The 7,007-nt window shown below is 38.6% G+C and overlaps 1 non-coding gene across 1 annotated transcript; it reads right to left on the bottom strand.

Annotated features, from left to right (window-relative positions):
• Positions 1 to 1,236: 1,236 nt before the first annotated feature.
• Trnaa-agc (transfer RNA alanine (anticodon AGC)) lies at positions 1,237 to 1,310 on the bottom strand. Its single transcript has one exon. It is a non-coding gene; the product is annotated as a tRNA-Ala (tRNA).
• Positions 1,311 to 7,007: the final 5,697 nt, after the last annotated feature.

The following is a 7,007-nucleotide window of genomic DNA, read 5'->3' as shown; positions in this document are numbered from 1 at the left end:
ATAAAAAGAAGGTAAATATATCTGGTCAGACGAATATAGCGTAATATCAACAGTAGTAGAAAATGGTCTAATGGGAGTAGGATTCGTTATTAATAAGGAAGTAGGGCAGAGAGTGAGCTACAGTGAACAATTCAGTGATAGAGTTGTTCTCGCCATATTCGACAGCACCAACACCGGAAACGATAATACTTGGAATATATGAAGAGAGAGACAGAGATAAATTACCTAAAGGTAGATGAAAACTGAATAATCATGGGGGATTGGAACGCGGTTGTAGAGAAAGAAATAGGAGAAAGGTTTACGAGAGAATGAGAGACGACAAAGACTAATTCAGTTCTGCAATAAATTTTTGATGGTAATAGAGAATATTCTTTTCAATAATTGCAAGAGGATGAAGTAAACTCGGGAAAGACCTGGAGATGCGGGAAGATTTCAGCTGGGGTACATCATGATCAGACAGAGATTCCGAAGTCATATATCGGAGTGTAAGGAACATCGAAAAGTATTTTAAACATCGAAAAGCATATATTGACCCAGATCACAATTTAGAAATGATAATGAGTGGTCTGAAGATTAAGAGAATCATCCGGAAGAATCGATGTGGAAGGAAATGGGATACTGAGGTACTAATGAATGATGTCACGCATTTGAAATTCGCTAATAATAATGTCGATACTGCAGTAATGAATACCAGAGCAAGCAGTTGAACTTCAGAGGGACGGACTCTAGGAAGATCAGTCTTCTTTGTTATACAGTCAAACATAGGTACGAAGAAGGTAACTGCGAAGAAATCTTGGGCAACAGAAGAATTACTACATCTTATCAACGAAAGAAGGAAGTACAACAATGTTCAGCAAAAGACAGGAATGAAACAACATAAACAGGACGTGCAGGGCAGCCAAGGTGATGCAGGAAAGATGTGAAGAAATTCAAAAAGAAATGATGCTCTGGAGAACTGACTCATCTTGTAGAAAAGACAAAACTACCATAGGTGAAATTAAAACTAATGGCGGCTACACCACGGGTTCAGTTGGAGTTATACTATCAAAAGCATGGAAGAGAGCGGATAGGTGGAAAGAGTACGTTGAAGGGCTCTATAAGGGGAAGGACTTCTCCGATAACCTGATAAAAAAAATTGTAGTTGATATGGGAGACATACGCCTTTCGTTTTATGTAAATTGAAGGAGATCGTCTGTAGCAGGACATTAACGGAATCAGCGGCGACGAGTGAAAATGTGTACCAGACCGGGACTCGAACCCGGGATTTACTGCTTGCTAGGCAGGTGCGGTAACCACTGCGCCATCCGGACATAATGTTATCCTAACTGCACGCACTATATCGGTAGGCCTCACGGCCGCTTCATACTCCCACCGAGCGCGTGTCCGAAAGAACAGACAACACACCTTCATATAATAAGGCATTCAGTTTTATTAGAGTCAGCATTTAAAAGGGCTCAGGTAGATTTGAGACCGAATAAACCACATGGAGTAAGCAACATACCACTGGACTTTTTTAACATCTTTGGGGATATTGTAGACAAATAACTATTCAATTTAGTGTGTAGAATAAACGAGACTGGCGACGCACCATCAGACTTTCGGAAAAATATCGTCCACATAATTCCGAAGACAGCAAAGGCAGAGAAATACGAGAACTATGCACAATCATTTTAACAGGTCAGACATCCAAGATGCTGACAAGGATAATGGTGGAATTAAAATTCGGGTATGAAAGAATATCAAGATTCGCTGAGAACAATTACAAGCTCTTCGTTGATCCATTATGGACCGTGGGACAACGGCTGGCATGTATTTCTTGACGCAGTAATTTACCAAAAGCCGTATGTATTGTAGAAATTTATTTTATGAACTTCTTATGTGCTACCAGTTTCGGCATTACATTGATGCCATCTTCAGGCCCCTGTACAATGAGTAGAACAAATGTATTATTATAAAAAATGTAAAACATACGTTAACAATTGACAGGTATCATAACTATGTAAGTCGCTCGAAAAGACATATTGTATATCATTAAAACCACATGTAACATTAGAGCAAATATGCTTCAGCCTATGTCATGCTGTTGTTAATAGTTTACACTGTTTTACTCGAATATAGCACGATAGATGAACATATGTAGATGCTGTTATTCATAAATCCGCACCACACAGTTGTAATAGGACATGCAACACAACAATCAAATGTACTGCATACAATCATGTGTCCAGTGGAAGAATATTTTTTTATTTTTTTAAAATAATTAACTAATATAAATAAATAATAAAATAAATTAAAATACAAGAAAATGTGACATAACTATGTCAGAATACATAAGTTACATACGTGTAACCTAGGTCGTATTATGTGTGGTACGACAAATAGGTGCCGCAATACTAACGATAAAAAGCATAAAAGAGTTTGTCTTAAAACCCAATTGCATTCATGAACTAAACCCATGCAATCGTACTATAAAAATCATCAAACACCTGGTCACCGTAGGCACTTCAGTAGAACCCCTATGTAAGACCACCCCGCACTGTGTTGAGATTACAAGATCTGTTGTATGGAATGAATAGTCTGATGAATAGAGAATTTGGATTGAGAATAAACCGGAGAAAGCCTAAAGTAATAAGAAAGAACAGAAATGATAATGGTGGAAACATAACATCAGAACTGACAATCGATGTAGATGAATTTAAGGAACAGTGCTACCTAGGACGGAAAATAAGTCGCGATGGACGAAGTAATGGCGACATAAGAAGCAGACTAGTACAGTCAAAGAGGGCAATCTTGGCATAGACAAATTTACTGGTCTCAAACATAGGCCTTAATTTCAGGAATAAATTTCTGAGATTGTAGTTTTCGAGTACAGCATTGTATGTTAGTGAATCATGGACCGTGGGAAAATTGGACCAGAGGTGATTCAGAGTGTTTGAAATGTGGTGCTACAGAAGACTTCGAAAATTAGGTGGACTGATAAGGCAAGGAACGAGGAAGTTTTTCGGAGGGGCGGCGAAGGGTGGAACATTGGAAAACACTGACAAGAAGAAGCGACAGGACGACAGTACATGTGTTAAGGCACCATGGAGTGAACTCCACGTAGTTGATCGTATTTATTACTCAGTTTAAAATTACTTCATACCGTGTGTTTTGTTCATTTCCCACCATTATATATTTATATTGTTGTATCAGGACCATTTTAGGCTCTGCAAACTAGGATTGCACTTGACGGCTACTCCGTGTTGCAATCATTTTATTGTCAATAGATTTTTCTTGTTACCTAAGTACGATCATTACATTTTTATTTGTCTCATTCTTTTCACACAATCCTGTACGGGTAAAACACTCGATTATTCAGTACAGTAAGTATCCACGGCCTTCAGCCATCCAGCTCTGTGGTACAAATACACTATTGTTACTATTCATAATCATATAATCGGAAAAATAACGATAAGTCTCAATACTATTTGATAACTGAAGAAATGCAGCCGTCATAAACTTTAAATATAATTCCAGATATATAATTAATGTTATGGAATACTTTACGTATTAAATGTAACACAATCGATTTCTCATTAATAGGTAACACAATGTCCAAAAGAGTGTAATTACCCAAAAAACAGACAGCTCAGGTTTGATGTAAATCGTGTAAACTGTTGTTGTTGTTGTTGTTGTTGTAGTCTTCCTCGTTTGATGCAGCTCTCCACGCAGCTCTATGCTGATCAAGCCTCTTTATCTCCGAATGACTATTGCAGCCTACATCTATTTGAATCTGCATACTATATTCATTTCTTGATCTCACTCTAAAATTTTTACCCCGCACACGTCCCTCCTATACTAAATTGATGATTCCTTGATGTCTCAGAATACGACCTATCAACGGTTTTATTCTTTTTGTCATGCCACAAATTCCTTTTGCCACAAATTCCTTTCCTCACCAGCTCTATTCAGTACTTCTTCATTAGTTACGCGATCTACCCAGCTAATATTCGGCATGCAGCATATGAACTTGTAAGAAGTAAATCGTGAGCACCCCGTGAAGCTGCTGCCGGAGCTGTTAGTGTCTGTGTCTGAATGAGGCTCCGAAGAACACCTCTGAAATGTACCATTACATTTGTGTCTGGAGATCAACCTGGCGTTGCACTTCGTGAAAATATTTATAACACAGGATATAGATGCCCGAGAGAGCCCTATGTTGTGCGTTGCCGTCGTCTTTTAGAGTGAGATCTGTGAATCGGTCTGGTCATATAACCTCACACACAGATACTATGTCGCTGAAAGACATTTGTATAACGAATGTTTCATAAAGAACTACTTCTACTAAATACCAGATAAATTAAAAGATTAGTGCCATCACCTTGAATCAAAGCAATCCATGTGACCAACAACGTTCATTGTAAATATAGGATACTCACTACAGAATAGCTACCCTGGGTGATTAGCACACAAGTGATACACGGCTAACTGCCACAGGTTTCTTGGGGAGTGGAAGGACCGGTCAATGTGGAAACCGAATATAACAATAACACAGTCTACATAATTTCCCGGTGCTGCGATACATATACAACACGGTAACAGTTTTGACAAAACAGAAAGACCAGCTGTTTCAGTACAGTAATCTTTCTCCCGACTGACACCTCGGAGACACGATTCAAGCCTCTACATCACCTTAAGCTGGACGCTCCACAACACACACTTTGCATATGAAAAGATATCCCAAGACACATATAACAAAGGTAATTACAAACAAAGCACTTCCTTAAAATAACGCTAATCATTAGAACTCAAGTCATAGGCGGGTTCCGAGCTTGCAAGGTAACGCCAAAACCGTACAATTAAATGAATGAACGTTACCAGTTCAGTAACGTCTGGTAAAATTTACAATTCAACAACACGTCCTCAATGCGGCCACAATTCTCTTACCAAGCAGTGAAACATAACTGGCAGAATAGATTATTTATGGCACACACAGTACTCTCGACCCGGAAGCAATATTACGTAAATGGTCCAATTAATACTTGGCATATAACAATAACAGAATTTAAATGACACTCAGGTAGAATAATTAAACACTGCAAACAAGAATCGAACCCATTAACAAACGTGTACCACGCGAGAGAGAGCCGAACTGTTAATCAAAACACTACAGTACCGAAGAATCACTGAGCTTGTCGACAACTCCAACTGACAGATTTTTAAACTGCCCAGAAATAAGTTTGACCCCACACACCTGTAATTTTTTTTTATTATTTTATCGCAATCCTATTTCTCTGTATTCCTTGAATGTAGGTAATAGATACGTACAGACACTTAGTTGTTGAAGGTAGAAGTAAATCTGCACGTTGAGTGGTATTTAGTAAAACACGCTTCCAATCGAGTGCGGGACGATATTCTTGTGTAGGCCTGTCTACATGCCTCGAAGTTGCCCACCAAATTGTCGTACGCCGCGACGACATCTTTCGAATATTGATCCTCTATCGTGAGACACAAAAGACTGAGGATGTTTCTCGCAGAGGTTGCCCACGGTTAATAGCTCCATCGATGACAGTTACTCACAAATACAGGGTGATTCATGAAGATATGCAAATATTTTAATATGTAATTCTAAAAGTAAAACTAAAGAAAAAAGCTCATATAAGCATAAGTCCGCAAACGTTTAGTTACGGAGTTATAGCTAATGAAAGATTTTGCCTGAAATTTAGCAACTTCGCTAATATGAAGCCATTGCAAAACTGTACGATTTTAAAGTAAATCACCATTTCCATCTATTTTGTTGTTATTCATCTGGTGAATCTAATAAAATATATCCCAGACGCGTATCTGCTGTAGTTTTCCAGAACATCCAAAGAAGCAAAGAAGTAATTTCGTAAAATTTTTAGTTTATTAACTACTTGGACCAATTTTTTCTTTAAATTCCAGACAATTGCACATGTTTTCAGCAGAAGTTGCAGAGAATTTTAATTCGGAAATATAATGGTAATAACGTTAACGGAAACTGTATGAATGTGACGGATAATCTGCTTTTATTAATACCATAGCACACGTGAATTCATGCTAAACCGGGGAAAAACAAAGCTCAGTGTTAAGGAAGTTGCTCAGTGTACGTACAGTTTCACAATTCATTCACAATAAATGTTCAAAAATGTCTCCACCGAGTTCAATGCATTAAGCTGCACTTGTATGAACAGATTTTGCTGCTCGTTTCATTTTCACAGAGCTGTTCTTATTTCGTCTATTGCATTCATAATGCGAGCAAGTAATGCCTCACGTGTATTGACTTTGTCCTGGTAAACTATGTTTTTCATTCATCCCCATACACAAAAATGCATTGGCGTTAAACCGGCGATCTGTGGGGCCACAGACGTGTAGCACCACGACCAATCCATTTCTGGGGAAAATGCTCATTTCAATGTGCAGTAACGGCTTTGGTGATTTTTTTGTGGTTTTAGGGCGGGTTTGGTGAAATGTGGAGGCGTACCCTAATGTTGAAAAGACGTTTGCAATCGCGTAGTAAGTGGAACGTCTTCGAGCAAGAGGGGCATTTCTTCTTGAAGGAATTGTAAGTACGTCTCAGCAGTTAGACATCCTGGGAAAATGAATGGTCCAATAAAGTGTGTGTTGATTATACCACACCACACATTTATTCTAAATCGCTGCTGGAAATTGCGATCGTTATGTAAATTGTTTGGCCGAGCGGTTGTAGGCGCTTCAGTCTGGAACCGCGCGACCACTTTTTTTTTTTTTTTTTTTTTGTAAATTGTTTATACCATCTCGAGTAAACTGTGCATCACGAGTAAATAAAATTTATTTGTGTAAATGCCGATTAGTATTTAACCAGTTGCACAACTCCCGCGAAGGGCAACATCTCCCGGCCGTAAATGATTCACTTTCTTCATCGTAAGGATACAGATTATTGTACTTCAGTGTACGCCATACCGTAGACTGTGAAATGCCTAATCGTTGAGAGATACGTTGTGTACTGGTAACTGGGCTACCTTGAACAGCAT

This window comes from Schistocerca serialis, chromosome 2 (assembly GCF_023864345.2).
Source record: "Schistocerca serialis cubense isolate TAMUIC-IGC-003099 chromosome 2, iqSchSeri2.2, whole genome shotgun sequence".
Lineage (NCBI taxonomy): Eukaryota > Metazoa > Arthropoda > Insecta > Orthoptera > Acrididae > Schistocerca > Schistocerca serialis.
This window is presented reverse-complemented; position numbering and strand designations above follow the sequence as displayed.